This window comes from Hyperolius riggenbachi, chromosome 9, assembly GCF_040937935.1.
Source record: "Hyperolius riggenbachi isolate aHypRig1 chromosome 9, aHypRig1.pri, whole genome shotgun sequence".
NCBI lineage: Eukaryota > Metazoa > Chordata > Amphibia > Anura > Hyperoliidae > Hyperolius > Hyperolius riggenbachi.
The window spans coordinates 259,711,985-259,729,759 of record NC_090654.1 but is presented as its reverse complement, the minus strand read 5'-3'; the positions used below and the strand labels follow the sequence as shown (position 1 = coordinate 259,729,759).

Here is a 17,775-nt window from a genome sequence, read left to right as displayed (position 1 = left end):
CTGTGGCTAAAAGTATTAGAGACACAGGATCAGCAGGGGAGTCGGGCAACTGGTATTATAAAAGGAAAAATCCATATTTCTCTCCGTTTAGGTTACCTTTGAGGGCACATTTAGACAGCTTGCTGGGGTCAAGCGCCTTCCGATTGCAAAATAGTGCAACCAAATGGGAGCGCTTGTAACAAAAAGTGTGTCAGCAATTGACACGGTGCAGTTACTGCCCGGTAAAAAAAAAAAGCTGCAGGTCACATACAGGGCCAATTGGCGGCTATTTGAATGCACTTGCAGTGATTGCTTCAAGCCCTGCACAGAAACAGGTTGACAAGGTGGTGAAGTGAAAAAAGGTGCTGCCAAATGGGTGCTTACCTAAGTAGTCCCCACTCCACCAAGCAGTTCCAGCACTTCGACCCCCCCCCCTCCAAATGAGAGTGATCCCATTACAGCGTTGTGATTTGTATTAAACACGATGCCTACAGAATTGCGTTTGAAGGAAAATCGCTTGGTAAATTGTGGACAAATCGCAAAAGCTTAATGTGACCACAGACGATACAATAAAATGTACTGATCTTACTTCAGTTTGATAAAAAAAAAGGATCAGTTGTTCAGAAAAATCAAGGTGTTTTTTTGTTTTGTTTTTTTTTTATTCGGGCGAGAAATCTGATTTCGGATTTGCTGATTTTTTTTTTTTTTTTTTATTTATTTTTTTATTCAATCTGATTAGGAAGGGTGAATTTTTTTTTTATCAATTTTTAGAAAAGTTGAACGATGTAGGGTAGATTGTCAATTTATTAATGTATAGACCCAAGCAATTTTTCAGAGTTTTCAACAACAAAAAAAATGTATAATTGGGGAAAAATTTAACGCGCGTGTGTGGTACGTGGGTCAGATTTTTTTTTTTAAATGTGAAAATTGATTGTAATTCTTCAATTGAAAATAAATGTAAACAATTGTATGGTATGTGGCCACCTTCTGTGTTTGGGATTTGCGAGTAGTAGTGGGACTCGGAACTTTGCTGCGTGTTTTTCTACCACACATGAATGCTGCCTTGTACTTGTTTTGCTGATGGTTGGTACTATGTGTGGACTATTTTAGTAGCTATAGTCTCACTACGGACTGTTTTGTACTCTGCACAGCGTTACGGAGGAAGTTGACTCTCTATATAATAAACGTAAGCGTCAGACTTCATTTATGGAATTTTCTACTCTGGAATTGTGTATTCATCTACAAGCTACTGATAGCTTCCATTTATGGCCTCCATCACCCTAGTGCATTGCTGTGCTTTATCTCTGGGTTCTGCAGGCAGGTCTGACAGCTGATAATCTGGAGAGCTGAGCCTGTTTCCAGTGTGACCTCTCTGAGGTGTTTGCAGATAACATTGGGAGTTGACTGTCAGAGCCGTTTCATGTCAGACAATACTCGGAGGTGTCTGGCAGCCAGTCCCAAGTTTTCAGCAAGATGGAACTAGCCGGATCTGTGCAGGTCTGAGCTCCCTGCACAATATCAAAGCATTCCAGCAGCATTGCTACTATTCACTTCCTTATTTTCTCTGCTAAAGATCTCAGATAGGTAGGTATGGATACTGTTTTCATTCCCTCTCTTTTTTCCTTTTAGTTTTCCCTAAGAGCAAACGGAATGTCCTGGAAACAAAGGCACAGATGTGCTTTAATACAAGCACAAACTTTCCTAGGAAAAGTTGTTTGTCCCCACCGCTATGTTTCACAGTTGGCTGCTTAGCAAGGACATTCACCAGAATAATCGATCATTCGGCATTTTTTGGGGGTCCTTAGGTAAGTGCAGCCTGCAGTGTTGGAGGCGCATGGGGTTCAAGGCCTCAAAGGGCGCTGAAGGAAAGCTGTAAGGATGGCCTAATGTTTGGCCTGCTCGCCTTGCAGTGCTGATTCCCTGGTTTGAATCCCAGCCAGGGCACTTTCTGCACAGAGTTTGTATGTTCTCCCCGTGTTTGCATGGGTTTCCTCATTCCAGGTTTTCTCCCACATCTCAAAAACAAACCGATAAGTTAATTGGCTTCCCCCTAAAATTGGCCCTAGACTACGAAACACTACATGATACATACCGTACATGACATATGACTATGGTAGGGATTAGATTGTGAGCCCCTCTGAGGGACAGTTAAGCGACAAGACAATATACTCTGTACAGCGCTGCGGAAGATGTATAAATACTAAATAATAGTTACTCGATATTGTGGGCCCGTGTATCTTCTGATTAGATAATTTTATTGAATCGGAATAGAATCATTGCCACGAAATGGCTGCCCCAATCGATCTTTAGATCAATATCCAGCTGAAATCAGTTAAGTGGAATGATCAGGAATTCTCGGACTATCAATAAAATCAGACACAAGCAGAAAAAAGTCAAGGCAATGATTGCAATAGGCACGCTCATCGACACTTTTTTTTTTTTTTTTAATGCACAATCCCTTCACAACCAGAGCTGTGGAAGTCAGTTCAAAAATCTTCCGACTCCAACTCCGACGTCTCCGTTTATGAAACCACCGACTCCAGGTACCCAAAATGGCTCTGACTCCTCGACTCAGACTCCAACTCCGATTCCACAGCCCCGTTCACAACCGTGTCATTTGTAAAGTTTGTTGCCTGTGTGAGATTGCCATTTGCTGACCCGCTTACTTTCGATTGTAGTCTTCCCACTTTAAAATGGATCTGAACTCTTGCACAGGACAGAAGGAATACATATAGAAATGCACCCTGTGTGTATTTAGAGAGAAGAGCCTGTCTAATCCTCCCTCATCTGTGACTCATCACAAGTGTGAGGGCTCAGGCACACTCGAAGCGCTTTTCTGAGCACTTTTTGGCCATCAGAGATTTCTGAGAGCTCAGAAAGCTCTGTTGGCCAAATAGCGCTCAGAAAATCGCTTAGGGCCCTTTTCCACTAGCGCGTTTGCGCTGGCTGAATCGGGAAGTCGCAAACCGCTAGCGATTTTACAATCGCTACGGTTTGCTTTTTAACCTAGGAATCGCGGTAGGTCATTTCCACTACCGCGATTCTTTTTTTTACAGGAACCCGAATGATTATTGCCGCGATTTTGCTATGCAGTGCATAGCATAGCAAAATCGCGACCGCAAACGTCGGGAAATCGCCGCAAATTTTTGTACTTTTGCGATTCAGCAATCGCTAGCGTTCAGCGTGAACGCTAGCGACTGCTAGTGGAAAAGGGCCCTTATAGTGTGCCTGAGCCCTAATTTGATCTCCCAGCTATGTCCGCTCTGGAATCTCAACAGTCCTCGGCAGAGCAGCTAATTTGTAAACACAGGACGTTAACCCTATGTCTGCTTCCATGAAAGCAGGAAGTAGACACACCACAGATTTATTTCAGGATTTGTATCAACTGTAACTAAGAAATGTTTTTCTTTAAAGGTTATTATGCTCTTGTGTTGCTTATCTTTTAGAGCAGAGAGGAAGTTCAGAGTTAAACTTGACGGGGAACTGATCAGGGGGGGGGGGGGGGGCTTTGCTCCTGCAGATTGCTGTTAAAATGTCATGTCTGCTCTGCATTCCAGGTTGGCTTGTTAAAGACTGTTCCCTTTTTTGAAGTTTGCATTGACCTAGCCATGCTTTTAATTGTGTTCCCTGTATGGTTCAGTCTGTTTGAAGAGCTCCTGTTGTAAAATTAAATGACCCCTTTCATGATTACTTCCTCTGCTACAAACATCCAAATCGATGGTTTGAGTACAGAGAGAGATCATTACATTTACCGGTTACTATTAATATTTACTGTATCAATAAAGCCCCAACATATTACTCAGCGCTGGACAATAAATAGGGATACATAAAATGTAAACATGGAGTGACAGACTGAGAGGTAGCCTATGGTTAAAACAACGTAGCACAAGGTTATACATGCAAAGAGGGTATAAAGCTGAAGACTCGCCTCGAGAAAGATAGATCTAGGGACGTCTCCCTAACGACGAACACTCCCTGACCCAATCGTCCGGCGGGTATGTGCCATTGCACATGACTGGTGCGAACGAGATTTCAAGCGATCGCGGTACTTTGCGTGGGCGTCATCAGGGATCTTAAAGATTCGATCCGCCGTGACGGTCATTCTCACCGCGCGACGCTAAACGATGTTCGAATGATCGTGTGCCTGTACCCATGTTGGTGGAAATGGCCGCTCATCACTGAAAAAATCGCTGGTAGTCGGGAAAGTCGACGGAAAAATCACAGGGTGGGTACGGGCCTTAAAGTGAACCTCCGGACTAAAAATCTACTCAGCAGCACTGAAAAGGCTTGGTGTTTCTTTAACAGTTTCACAGCATCAGAACTTTGTTTTTCTTACCAAAGCATCATTTTTAGCTGCATTTTTATCTAAGCTCCACCCATCAAAGAAAAAAAAGCCCAGGCTTTTTTCCCCTGATGCTGTGCAGAGCATGATGGGATTATCTATGTTGTTGTTCACGTTGCCTAGCAACTGGGAGAGGTGCTCAGGACACAGGACAGTTGGAACTGTATCTCATGCTCCCTGTCACCTCCTTTCAACCAAAAAGATGGCTGCCATCATGAAATCAAACATTTTCCTGTTCTTTTAAAACAGTGTGGGTAAGAGATTATATTACCTATCTATTTTAATTAACATAACTAATGTAACTTAATGACAGTATGTTTGTTTAGGCTGGAGTTCCTCTTTAAGATGCATGATCGTGGAATTTAACAGAGACCCAGTAATTCAAGTCCAAATTAGTCCATGGAAAGGGTGTCATTGGTGGCAAGATTGAGAAGGACATACTAACGGGGGTGGGGGGCATCCTGCCAAAGGCTTACAACCTAAAGGGCAGGGGCACATAAGGTAAGACTCTGGCAAAGGTGCTTGCGCGGCTGAGAGTGTTCAAGTGTGGTAGATTTGGGCGGGGGGGGGGGAGTGTTTTGAGGGCTTGCTTGAAGGTGTTGAGGGAAGGGGCGAGTCTGAGCAGGGGTGGCAGGGTGGCTCTTAAGACGTCCTGGAGGCGTGCATGATTAAAAAAGGTTTTGTTGTGTTTCTTTTTTTCACATTGGACTATAGACCCCTTTTTTTCCTTGATATTTTATAAATATGTTAGGGTGAAAATGTTAATGTTCTGCTATTCGTGTAATGTCACATTTGTGATGGTTTCAGCACTGAATCTGTTGGCAAGCAGTGACAATATATGCATGCACTTCCTAGTGCATGCATATGTTGGAGGAGAAGGAAAAGCAGGATGGTTGGGCTTAAGATTTTGGCTCTTCCGATTGCTTGCCACATGCCTGCGCAGATATCAGACTGCTGGTCGCAGTCATCACAAACAGTCAAATTAGCCACTAAACGTTTTGTCATTGCGTTGCATGAGTCCAGTGGTCTCTTGTTGTGGTTGTGACTTCAGGATCTTTAGGAAAGGTGCCACTCACTTATTTGGGGGTGAGGCAGACTACTGTCACTACTTAACCCTTTCCTCACTCTCAGTGGATGCTTTGTGGAGTACGTATTGCGCCGCCGGCACATGGTTGTTGGCGCAAGCAGTAAAAGTATTGGTAATTTAAACACCAATAATTAAACACCGGCACCCAGTCTCACTTGAACCTGGGGGGGTTAGGGTTTGGTATCCACAAAAACAGTATGAAAAGCTGTGACAATTAGTTACATTTCCTCTGCTCTCTTCAGACACTTCAGTCAGAAACACACTCTCTGTCACACACAGCGTTACACATAGAGTTAACTGATCAAGTGTGAGGGGAATTTCCCCTCTCCTCATGGCTCAGTCAGGTCAGTTTTGGCGTCAGTAAAGTTTGATAGTATTTTGCTAACAGTAAACAAAGAAGTTGCTACTAAAATGTATACACCAGTACTTAGCAGCACTTCCCAAACAATTCCTGCGTCAATTGAAAAAAATACGTGAATCAATAGTATTCCTGTAAGTAGGGTTAGGCACCTTTGGGTACTAAATATCGGTATACTATGCAGGTGGGGGCCTAATGCCCAATTCCCCCTGTAGGCCAAACACCTCTAACCCCACCCCCCCCCCCCCCCGCAAGATCCTATCCTCAACCTCCCCTCTCACCTACTGCCTAACCTCACCTAGTAAGTGCCCTACCTCAACTCCCCCACATACCGAATCCATAACCATAGCCCCTGGCTACGTTCCTCACCTCAATCCTTCCCCCTCCCCACCTAATGCCTAACCTCATCTCCCCCACTTACTGAATGCATAAACATAGCCCCCGGGTTACGTTCCTCGCCTCAAATGCCCCCCCAACCACCTAATGCCTGACCCTACCCAGTAAGTGTCCAACCTCAACAACCCCCCTCTCCCACACACACCTAATGCCTAACCTCTCCCCCCCCCCCCCCCCCACACACCCCCCACCCCCAGGGTCTAACCCTATTCCCCCCTGGTAAGTTACAAACCTCAACCCCCCCCACCTAATGCCTAACCCCACCTGGTAAGTGCCTAACCTCAACACCCCACCACCAAGACTAACCTGGAAACCCTGACTCCCAAATACATTACAGTCAATGCCCAGCATTTATAGATGCTTTTTGCAGGTATTGACTGCTACTGACTGTCATTTTTACTGTCACATTTCCCATTGACCCCTATATAAGCTAAACTACGAACAAGCACCACTTAAAAAAAATGCCTCCAGCAGGGTTTTTGTACAAAGCCAGCCAGTTAGTGCCAGTCTTGTGGTGTGCACTGGTGTCACTGAGAACAGTGCAGTTGGCATTTTCCTAGCATTTTGCTGGAGCTGTGGGAAGAAGGTATCACTTGCAGTGTGAACCAGCTCGTCCGACTACAGTAAACCTAAACTGATTAACCGCTATGGCAGGCTGCCCTCAGAACACGACCTGCTCTTTGGACTTCCCTTATTGAGTAAACCCTCGTTGTATTTGTGCGTTCCAACGTGTCACAGAGAGACCTTTTATCCCCGGAGCACGCCGATCTGAGCTACGTACAACCCGTGGGGCTACCGCTGAAGAAAAGAACTAGGAGCTTGTTGCTATGGCAACCGGCTACCCCTGCTCCTCTTCCCCAGCACAGGGAACCAGGTTATGTATATTTTAGACTTCGCTGCGGTCTTTTTATAAATGTATCATCTCTGAGGTGAAGTATTTCAGCCTCCAGTTTTCATGCCTGCTCTGTGCCGAAATGAAAGATTTATCTCGTGACATCTGATAAGGGGAAAATATCCGTGTTTTCCTTCAAACGCAGCAATTTAAGCATTTTGTTTCTGTACCTGCTGACATTTCTTCTCAGTGTCATTAAACTGTCTTCATAAATTGCCCTGCCAACATTTCTCTCTCCTCTCAGAAGTCGAGCCAATCACACACTGTAGCTGCATACCAAAAAAAGATGTCCACTTTTAAAGGGCACTAGAGCAAAAAAAAAGTAAGCAGCGAAAATCTGACAGAACCAATAGGTTTTGAAATAGTCCATCTCCTCATAAGCGATTCTTGGGGTTTTCTTTGTTTTCAAAAGCATTCCCTGAATAGCAGTTTTCAGCCATAATAGTGTGCAAGCAAGTAGGGAGTGATAACTTAGAAGAATACAAAAAATGAGAGAACCGAGAGCCCAATATTGTGTAGTATGTCACGTGAAGGAAATATGACAAAACAGTTACGAGTATTATACTCACAAGTCTGGGTTACCACAGAGGCAACCACTGGATGTGCAGGTGGGGAGAATTGTGACCTGACTCCACTCAGGTATTAAGAAGTCGCTCTCTGTAGACAGAAATGGGGATGTACCCCTCCACCAGGGGTGGACTAGATCCAAAGATAACCAATAGTAACAAAGGCGCCAAATTAGAATAAAATGGATTAAAAAAACGTTTAAAAGGAGGGGGGTTGGTGGTTACCACCCTCAGGTATATAATGACCAGCCAATGAGTCGTTATACATAAACAATAAAATTTATTATGAACTCTCCAGGCATGCAACGCGTTTCACGGGTCAAGAGCCGTATATATATGTATAATGACTCATTGGCTGGTCATTATATACCTGAGGGTGGTAACCACCAACCCCCCTCCTTTTTAAACTGGTTTTTAAACCATTTTATTCTAATTTTGCGCCTCTGTTACTATTGGTTATCTTTTTAAGTAGGGAGTGATGGCTGGCATCTTACTATTATGGCAGTTAGTGTTGCTGCTGCTCTTCCCATAAGCGAGTGAGGTGCCGATATACAGTATGCCTCTTATCGAGGCATGCTAGGGTAAAACTCCATCAATGGCGAGAGATCACCATGGTCAGTCAGAGGAGAAACTTTGGCAAATTGGGCAGGACTGCTGGCACCAGACCAGCCAATCACAGCCCGCCCACTGCTCCTTTTGCTAATTTGTGCTTATGGTCTCGTGGGGGGGGGGGGGGGGGGGGGGGTGGAGAAGGCACTGTTGGGCCACTGAGCATCCTACAACGTTTTCTTCAGGTAGCAGAGAGTCTAGAACCAGCCCAAGTAGGGCACTCCCACCCCCCCCCCCCCCTTCTATGTTTACACTTTAATAGTGAGTACTTCTGACAGGGCAACTTCTGACATCAGGGAATGTCTCCTAAAACCGTAAAGGAATCCTCAGCCAAGTAGAAAAAAAATCCGCTTTCTCCAGCCCCTTGCAGCCGACTGTCCCACGCTGACAGCTCCGTTCTCCACCGGCGGCCCGGGGTCCCCACACGGTGCAACCTCGAGGTCGTCCTTACTACGCCTGTGTGAAGAATCGTTGTCAATCAAGGCTACATTTTGGGGCACACAAGGGGCTGGAGAAATCCCCAGGTTTGTAAAGCGGATTTTTTTTATTTGGCTGATGATTCCTTTGAAGCGGACCGGAAATAAGGACTTCCTCTCTGCTCTAAAATATAAGCAACGGCGTAATAACCTTTAAAGAAAAACATTTCTTTGTTACAGCTGATACAAATCCTGCAATAAATCTGCAGTGTGTCTACTTCCTGCTTTCATGGAAACAGACATAGGGTTAACATCCTGTGTTTACAAATTAGCTGCTCTACTGAGGCAGCCAGCTGACACAGCTCGGAAATCAGATTACACTGGTGATTAGTCACAGATGAGGGGGAATTAGCCAGGGTAAACTCTCTAAATACATACAGGGTGCATTTCTCTGTTTTCCTTCTGTCTACTTTAACAGTATTTGCATACCATTCTCTTGAGTGTAACTCTAACAAAAAAAAATGTTGCCAAGCAATTTTCCCAGGAAGTGACATCACAGTGTGTTCTTTATCATCGAATGCACTGTTTATGTTCAGGTTTCTTTCTGGGCCACTACAATAACTTAAGCCGTCTCTGGAAAAAAAATGGAAAAGGCCATGAAATACTAATATTAAAGGGGAACTGAAGAGAGAGGTGTATGGATGCTGCCATGTTTATTTCCTTTTAAGCAATACCAGTTGCCTGGCAGCCCTGCTGATCCTCTGCCTCTAATACCATTAGCCATAGCCCCTGAACAAGCATGCAGCAGATCAGGTGTTTCTGACATTAATGTCAGATCTGACAAGACTAGCTGCATGCTTGTTTCTGGTGTTATTCAGATACTACTGCAGAGAAATTAAAAGGAAATAAATATGGCAGCCTCCGTATACCTCTTACTTCAGTTCCCCTTTAATGAGTGCTTGTTGAGGTTCAGCAAATGGAGTTTTTGCAGCCAAAATGCTCTGAAACTTGTCTGAATAAAGGGGGCTCTGGGCGGGGGGATACCTGCTGTGTGGCGTGTGAATTGTCAGGCTGAAGGTATTTAGTAAGAGAGTGAAAAATGAGGCTTAGGTAAGAAGAATGTAAACATTCCCATACGTGCTGCGCTATAAAACCTTTTCCATGGCCTTCTAAGATAGTGGCCAGTGGTGAAACACAAGCCCCATGTCCTTATTTAGTGCTGCTGTAGGTTTGTTCCTAATAATCGAAGTGTGATGTATGAGGGTTTGAAAGATGGATTGTTTGAACGGGTTTAAATTGAGTTATGCTGGTGGGGCCTTTAGGGCAAAATCTGCAGCATGTGGGGAGGTCATGTGATCAGTGTGTATTGCTGTACATGGCTTTATCTTATATTGACTGTAGTACGCAGCAGGCAAAGCACAGATCGTTACAGGTACAGACTTCCATGGCGCCATACAGAGTACAGAACAGACAATAGTGGTGAGCATAGACGCAGTGATAATTGATACATAATTGATGTGCAATTTGAAACATCACCAATATTGATACTTGATGATTTGATTACAGTAGAAACTAGAAACACAATGTGGAGGACCCTGCTTTCTGAGCTCTCAAATGTCAAATGTGTCTCTATGTCACATAGCAAGATAGTCGAAGGATCAGAACTCAGATTGCAGTTTATTTATTTTTATGCACGAGGTTCATCCAGAAAATGAGACATTTGCTTTGATCTGCCACGCAAGGTACTCTTTCTGTGTAATGTAACTTGTCTCAACCTCTCTCAGGCTAATCTCTTCTCTCCCTGCACCACTTGTCACATGACTGCAGAACGCCAGTAACTGTTTGTTTAGAAGCATTAACATGAAGCCTCCCACAATCACACCTCCCGTCCCTCCTCCATCCTCAAGCTCTCCAACCAATATGGGAGGAGAGTGAAGATTCTACAACAAAGGTGTAAGATCCTGTGGCCGCTAATGGCGGCGGAACGACGAGACGCACGCTGAGGAGCAAGCCTCTGGGTCTCGGCGGCTCTCTGACGTCAGTGGAGCGCATGGCGCTCAGCTCCCATTGGATAATCGGCGGACGCGTTCTCAGTTTTCTGTGTTATTAGATAAACAGTAGCCATGTGGCTCTGATCTGCTGATACGCTGCTGTGTTATTAGATAATTTGGATTCCTTTACTTTCTGATTGGTTAGTCCTTGTATATAGCTAAGGTGAGCGCCCTCAGACATCACCCATGATAGCATTAGCTGTGGCTTGTTGCTGGGTATGTGCTCACACTCTGATTGATCTCTGTTGCCGACTCTGACGCTTTACTCTAGATTGATTCCCCTTGCTGATTGTTCCTGACTTTGCCTTCAATTGGATTACTTGTTGCCGACTTTGCTTTGTACCTAGACTTGTCTGATTGCCACCTGGATAGACCCCTGCCTGATTAACTACTTGAAGACCGCCCCACGCCAATAGGCGTGGTCGCGGCGGCAGCCCCAGGACCTCCTAATGCCAATTGACGTCAGGTCCTGGAGCTGGCTACTGAAGGAGATCGCGCGCAGGGTGCGCGTGCATCTCCTTCTCAGGTGGTGGAGCCCCACCCCCTCTTCAGCGCTCGGGAGACTGTTAGATGGCGTGATCGCCGTCTATTTACATAGTACAGCGCTGCAATCAGCAGCAGCGCTGTACTGGGGACAGTCGTGTGACATGGCTGTCCCCCTGGGACACAAAAGAGCGATCGGCAGTGATAGGCTGAAGCCTATCATAGCCGATCGCTGTGATAGGCTGGCAGGGGGAGGGAGGGAGGGTGGCTGGGAAGGCAGGAAATCCGTTTATTTTTTACCAAAAGTTAGACTATAAATATTTACAATAAAAAAATAAACAACTGGGGGGCGATCAGACCCCACCAACAGAGAGCTCTGTTGGTGGGGAAAAAAAGGGGGGATGGGAATCACTAGTTTGCTGTGTTGTGCGGCCCTGCAGCTTGGCCTAAAATCTGCAGTGGCCCTTTTAGTAAAATATAGCCTGGTCTTTGGGGGGGGAGGGGGGGGTTAGCACTGTGGTCCTGAAGTGGTTAAGGACTCCCTTGAACTCTGCCTGGACCGACATTGGCTTGAACTGACCACACTACCTGTAAAGTGTTTAAACTGCCTAAACCAATCTTTACCAGCCTGCAGTCACCTGACTATCATCTGGACTGCTCAAGTGACTATACTACTTGTGAATACTGTGCCTTGTATAATAACTACTGGTTTGTTTGGTGAATACTATCTGTCAGTCTGCATGCTACATCTACCTGAAGAGATATTGTAGTTCTGTGCTAGGTAGGAGTTTGTGCAGGTGTTACAGGCTGGGCTATAAGTCATATGGGCATACAGCCTGACCTATAGTCCTTGACCAGACTAGCCTGACACAAGGGATTAAAAACCTCTCTGATGACATGACTCAGATTTTTTTTAAATTACATTGGCCTCAATTCACTAAACTTATCTCCTGTCTTTAATAACTCTTCTAGAGTTGTTACCATGGTGATAAGGCATGTAGTATTCAGGAAACATTTTACCTCAGGCAAGCCTAAAGTTAACTCTTCTGTCTTTAAATTAACTCTCTAATCCTTAAAATAACTCCAGAGTTAAAGACAAGCTGTTAATTAGCTGCATGTGAAAATAACTACAGAGGAGGTAAATTAACTACAGGAGAGGTAACTTAAGGAATGAAGAGGTAAGATAACTCTCTCACGTGTGGAGGTAAGTTTTCTCTTGCCTTATTATCTCTAGCATGATCTTAGTGAATTGAGGCCAGTGTGTGTTATGGGGATGTTAGAGGAAATCTACGCCCGGTGGAAACCCACGCAGACATGAGAATAACATACAAACGAGATCCTACCTCTTATATAGTTTCTTTATCATTTTTTATTTACACAGACAATCTTGGCACCATATTTGTAGGGAAAGACTATTATTGTTATTATTAGCATTTAACCACTTCTGTACCACGCTATGTTTTGCTGATCGGTGCTGCGTGGGCTCTCCAGCCCGCAGCACCGATCAGATAGCAGCCAGGCCGATCAGACTTCCCCCCTTTTTTCCCCACTAGGGGGATGTCCTGCTGGGGGGGTCTGATCGCCGCCGGCTGCTTGCGCTTGCGGGGGGGGGGCTCTTCAAAGCCCCCCTCCGCAGCGCTTCCTGGCCTCCTTCCCCTTCCCTCCCTCTCCCTCCCCCTGTGAGCGGCGCAGGACGGATTTCCGTCCTGCGCCTGATGGGATAGGCTTTAGCCTATCAGATGCCGGTGATCCCCGGCCAATCAGAGGCCAGGGATCGCCGATCTCCTCTACGGCGCTGCTGCACAGCAGCGCCGTATACATGTAAACACAGGATCTTCCCCGTGTGTTTACATTTACCCTGCGAGCCGCCGATCGGCTCGCAAGGTGTTCACGGAGACACCCTCCGTGAACTGACATGGAACGGCCGCTCATACGAGCGGCCGTTTCCATGGAATACACTTCAGGATTCAGGGGCGTACATATACGCACCGAGAATCCGGAAGTGGTTAAACAGCGCTGACACATTTTGGTGCAGTTTACAGAATTCGCATTTATAATTCACGTCCCAAACTGTCCATCAGAGAAGATGTTTATTCCCATGCATTAAATAAAAAAGTAAAAAAATGCATTGAATATTGCCAATGAAAGTGTGTTGTTCATTCATGGCTCCACCTTCTGGACTAACTGACAGATGTTATAATTATGAGAAATGGCTCCATTGACAAGGGCATAGCAATAGCCATAACAGCTGCTATGGGGCCCTGGAGCAGAGGAGGCCCAGGTTGTACTTGATGTGTTCGCTGCTAACTTTCTTGTTGTTCTGCTCCCTCTGACTTTGTCTCAGTGCCCATGGACTATGTGCAGTGTAAGTTGCGAGAGAATGTAAATTGCCCAGTTAGCTCCTATCCATAGGGTAGGGGCAGGTGGCATTGCTCGAGAGTGCCTGCATCTGATGGCCCCATGAAAGTTTTGCTATGTGGCTCCATAATATATAGCTACGTCACTGTCCATCAACAGCAGTTATCAGGCCCCAGTGCTGAGGTGTTGGATGTAAAATTTGCAACCATGGTAACAGTACATTGCTGTGTGTACAGAATGCCCTCAGAATCCCATCTTCCTGTATATTGTATGTAATTGAATTCTCAGTGCAGAAAGCGTGCATCTGGCTTCCACAAACAGCCTTCTGTTTACAGATGTCAACCTTTCCTTATATCTAGATCAGCAGGAATGACCAAGTACCTTATTTTTTTTCTATTTTGCAAACTTGGAACTTGTCCGCCACCCTTCTCCCCCCCCCCCCCCCCCTTCCCCAGCGTCTGTGCGCTAGCCATGGATCTATGCATGCATGGTAAACAGTACGTATGTTGGTCTGCTTAAGGTTGTAAATAATAAGAAACCTTTGCCATTTGCCGTCCTAAGCTGCTGGGTAGCAGGAGAATCCACAAGATAACAGGATTTGCACAACTAGACCTTTTTTCTTATCTCCCAAGGCCATGTAATCCATTGACAAGGAACAGCTTGCCCACTCCCGCATGTTCCCATGTAATGTCAGTCCTTATGGCTATACAGGCTAGCGTAGGCTGTGCACTCCCAGCTGGTTACAGGCCTGTGCTGCTGCATGCTGCCTCTTACAGAACTGGGAGAAGTTATTCACCAAAGTAGTATTGTAGCCATAGGCATAGGCTGCTCTCCTGAGTCACCTAATGGGATCATCTGACAATATATTGTGTATGAGCAGGCGCACACTGTAGGCATGGGAAACCATGAATGGGCGATTGTCAAATATACAGAAAACTAGCTGTAATTAGTGGAAATGAGCCCCTATCTTCCCTGGCGGTATGATGATTTCTGGATTTTTGCGTCTAAAAGGGGTGCAATTTTTTTGTTCGCTTTTAGAGTCTAAAACCAGGAAAAAAAAATCATACCAAGTATGAGAGCTGCAGCAGCACTGCACTTATTCACCTGAGATCCAGTACTGCAATTCTGCCTCCATCCTCCGGGTGGAGCTGTAATCCTATAGTTCTCACCCGAAAAAATCCAGGAGTTGAAGCACCCGCTGCGCTTCAGGCTCTGCATAGACCCTCCTGGTGGCTACCCCGAGTCAGACTCGGGACTACCTCTCATAATGAGAGCACAAATACGCTTTGCAGAAATTCCCAGTATAACAGTGGAGCCGGTAACTTCCTTCTTTTGGGCACCTATTGCACTTTATTTTCTCTTTGGAATTCCAGTGGAGAGATCTTACTGCTGTATTCCCTGGTACCCCCCCCCCCCCAGTGCCCAATTTCCCTCTGCGTGCCACGTAACCTGATGCTTTGCAGTGTTCTCCCCGGGCTCTTTTAGCCGGGTGCTGCACCTGGCTAGTTTTGGTGAGGACCCGGCTGTCATCAGCTCACCTCCTCCCCTGCTGTAAGTAGAGTTGCTTACAGAAGCACCGGCCCTGCATTCTCTCATCTTGCCCCATCCAGCTAATTTTTCATGCCATCCGGCTGGGAAAAAATTTCTGGGGAGAACACTGCTTTGTAATTGGGCAGAAGGTAAAACTGGATCAAAATCAACTGAGGTCCATGACTTTGCCAAGCTCCACCTTTCTTCATGCCTATCTACGTTCGCAGCGGTGTGTTGCAGTGCAATGGCCGCAATGTAACATGGCTTGCCGCACTGCAAGGCACTAACTATATGACATTCACAGAGCTGCCAGTGTGCCTAAACGGCATCCCAATGCACTGTATGCAGTGGCCTCAATTCACGGAGCGTTATCAAACGTTTATCAAACACTTTATCAAACGTTTGATAATTTACCTCATGGGTAAAATCTCACTAAGGTGTTATATATTTGTTGAACGTTTTATCGGTAAAACATTCGATAACTATATAACACCTTAGTTAATTTAAAATGAGATTTTATCCATGAGGTAAATTATCAAACGTTTGATAAAGTGTTTGATAAACGTTTGATAACGCTCCGTGAATTGAGGCCACTGTGTTGCTACAAAACGCGCAGTGCTAACTGTGGCAAATGCTTTTCATCGCCTGTATGCTTCACGGTATGCAGCGTGCGGATAACATGCAGCGCCGCATTCTCATTCCGTTGCCTTCCTGCTGTTCCCACTGTGAACCTAGCCTTGCGTAAAATGGGGCATTGAGCAAAAAAATATGGCACTCCTTATATGTTCATACTGTATTGACAGTAAACTTGTGACCTCTACAATCCCTGACTCGTGGGGCCCCTAAGGAGCTTGGGACCCTGGGCAATTGCCCAGCTGTGACCCTATTGAAGCACTGACCCTGCTTTAGGCCCTCCAAGCCAATTTAATCTAGCCTTGAGACCCGAGGAAGCCGGTGGATGCAAGCAAAACGTGTTGTCCACTGTTTTTGTTCATTCGAGGAAGCGGGTGGATGCCCATGAAACATGTCGTCCAGTGTTTTTGAATAAATTATTTTTGTATCTTATTAGACCTTGTTTTGGTAAGTTTTTTTTTTTCTTGCCTTTTTAAGCTGTTTTAAATCGTTTTTTCACATCCTTTGGGACGCTTCACTCTCAGTATTGCATTGGCCCTGCTGGCCGTTCTGCCACTCTCACCTCCATAGTCATCTACAGATCGTATTCCTGATGTTCTGCCATTGCCTTGCCACACTTTCGCTAGTTGCTGGGTAAAGCGGCTGAAGACCGGCATCTAATGAGGCAGCCCTGATTATGAAATTTTAAATTCCACGTTCATTAAAACAATGGCTGTGATGCCTATCAGTGCTTTGGGAGTCATTTCATAATGAAGGGTTATTAAAAACATTATCTTCCCATTTTAAATTTGCTTATAAAATTCCCCGGAAACTTGATAGAAGTTTTTCCTGTGATGAAACCCTTTGGCGTTTCTTCTAAAGTACTGACTGCCCAGGGGTTTTCCTCCTCTTTCATGAGTAACTACTGCACATAGCAGGCAGCACTGCAGGTCTTCATGCACATGGGGTGTAATCTCCACAAGCACATGCTGCCCATCAGCTCCTTTGAGAGATAATGTAGTCCTTTCAGTCCAGATCTGTAGATCGCTAGAATGGACTGACTTTAGGAAGGGCTGTAAATGTAAGTGAGTCTGTATTGCAGATCTGCAACATGAGTTTTGCGCCTGGTGGAGCCACTACTAAAAAATACTAGTAATTTACTATGCACTACCCAGCACCCCTTCTCACTTGAACCCACCCCCTCCTAGTACCTAAAACGACCCCCCCCCAACCGAATGCCTAACCCTAAAGCCCCCATAGGACCCTTTTTCCACTGCACTGCGATTCAGCAAAATCGTAAACCGCTAGCGATTTTTACATCACTAGGGTTGCTGTTTTTCCACTACCGCAATACAATTTTTTACAAAGTGCAATCGCTTTCTGGAGCAATTCTGAGAGCGATTTTGCAATGCAAGTGCATTGCGTATGTAAAATCGCAATTGCTTAACTGAATTAATTGTAATGTAATTGCTAGTGGAAAAGGGCCCTTACAGCCTGAATGACCCCCCCTCGAGGCCCCCCTCCTCGGCCACAGGTAAGTACCTAATGGCCTATACACACGGGCTACAACTGTCGCCGCAACCACGTGGCACGCGTGTGTTGCGGTGACAGGTCGCCTTGAACCGTCGCTATTAGAGCTGTCGCCGGGCGATTGACTTGGTCAATTGCCGGCAAAAGCTGTCGCCGCAACTTCGACGCAACTGTCGCTAGTCCGCCGTGTGTATGCGGACTAGCGACAGCAACTCCATACACGTTTGGAGCTTACGGCGGGGAGGAGGAACCTTCGGCAACAACTTCCACGGAATCTCCGTCCCTCTGTGCGCCGTGTGTATGGCTGTAGCACAGAGGGACCTGGCGACAAGCTGTCGGTTTTTTTTTGGCTCGAGCCACCGCTGTGGCTCATGTGTATGAGCCTTCAGACACAACGCCTAATTCCGGGGCCCAATTGACCACTAGTTGCAGCTGATTGTCTGTGGCCTGATCCAAGTACACAGGCACTGAAAATCTGGAAGAACCAAAAGGAAATAAAAAATATCTAACATTTGTAAAAAGGGTTAGAATTGCATTAATTCGATGTTTTCAGAGAAAAAAAAACA

The 17,775-nt window shown here is 45.6% G+C and overlaps 2 protein-coding genes across 6 annotated transcripts in view; both read left to right on the top strand.

Annotated features, from left to right (window-relative positions):
* Positions 1-17,775, top strand: part of LGALS3 (galectin 3) — a 517,589-nt gene that overhangs the window by 191,413 nt on the left and 308,401 nt on the right. The window lies entirely within an intron of this gene.
* The window catches only part of DAAM1 (dishevelled associated activator of morphogenesis 1), a 319,681-nt gene that overhangs the window by 114,818 nt on the left and 187,088 nt on the right, over positions 1-17,775 (top strand). The window lies entirely within an intron of this gene.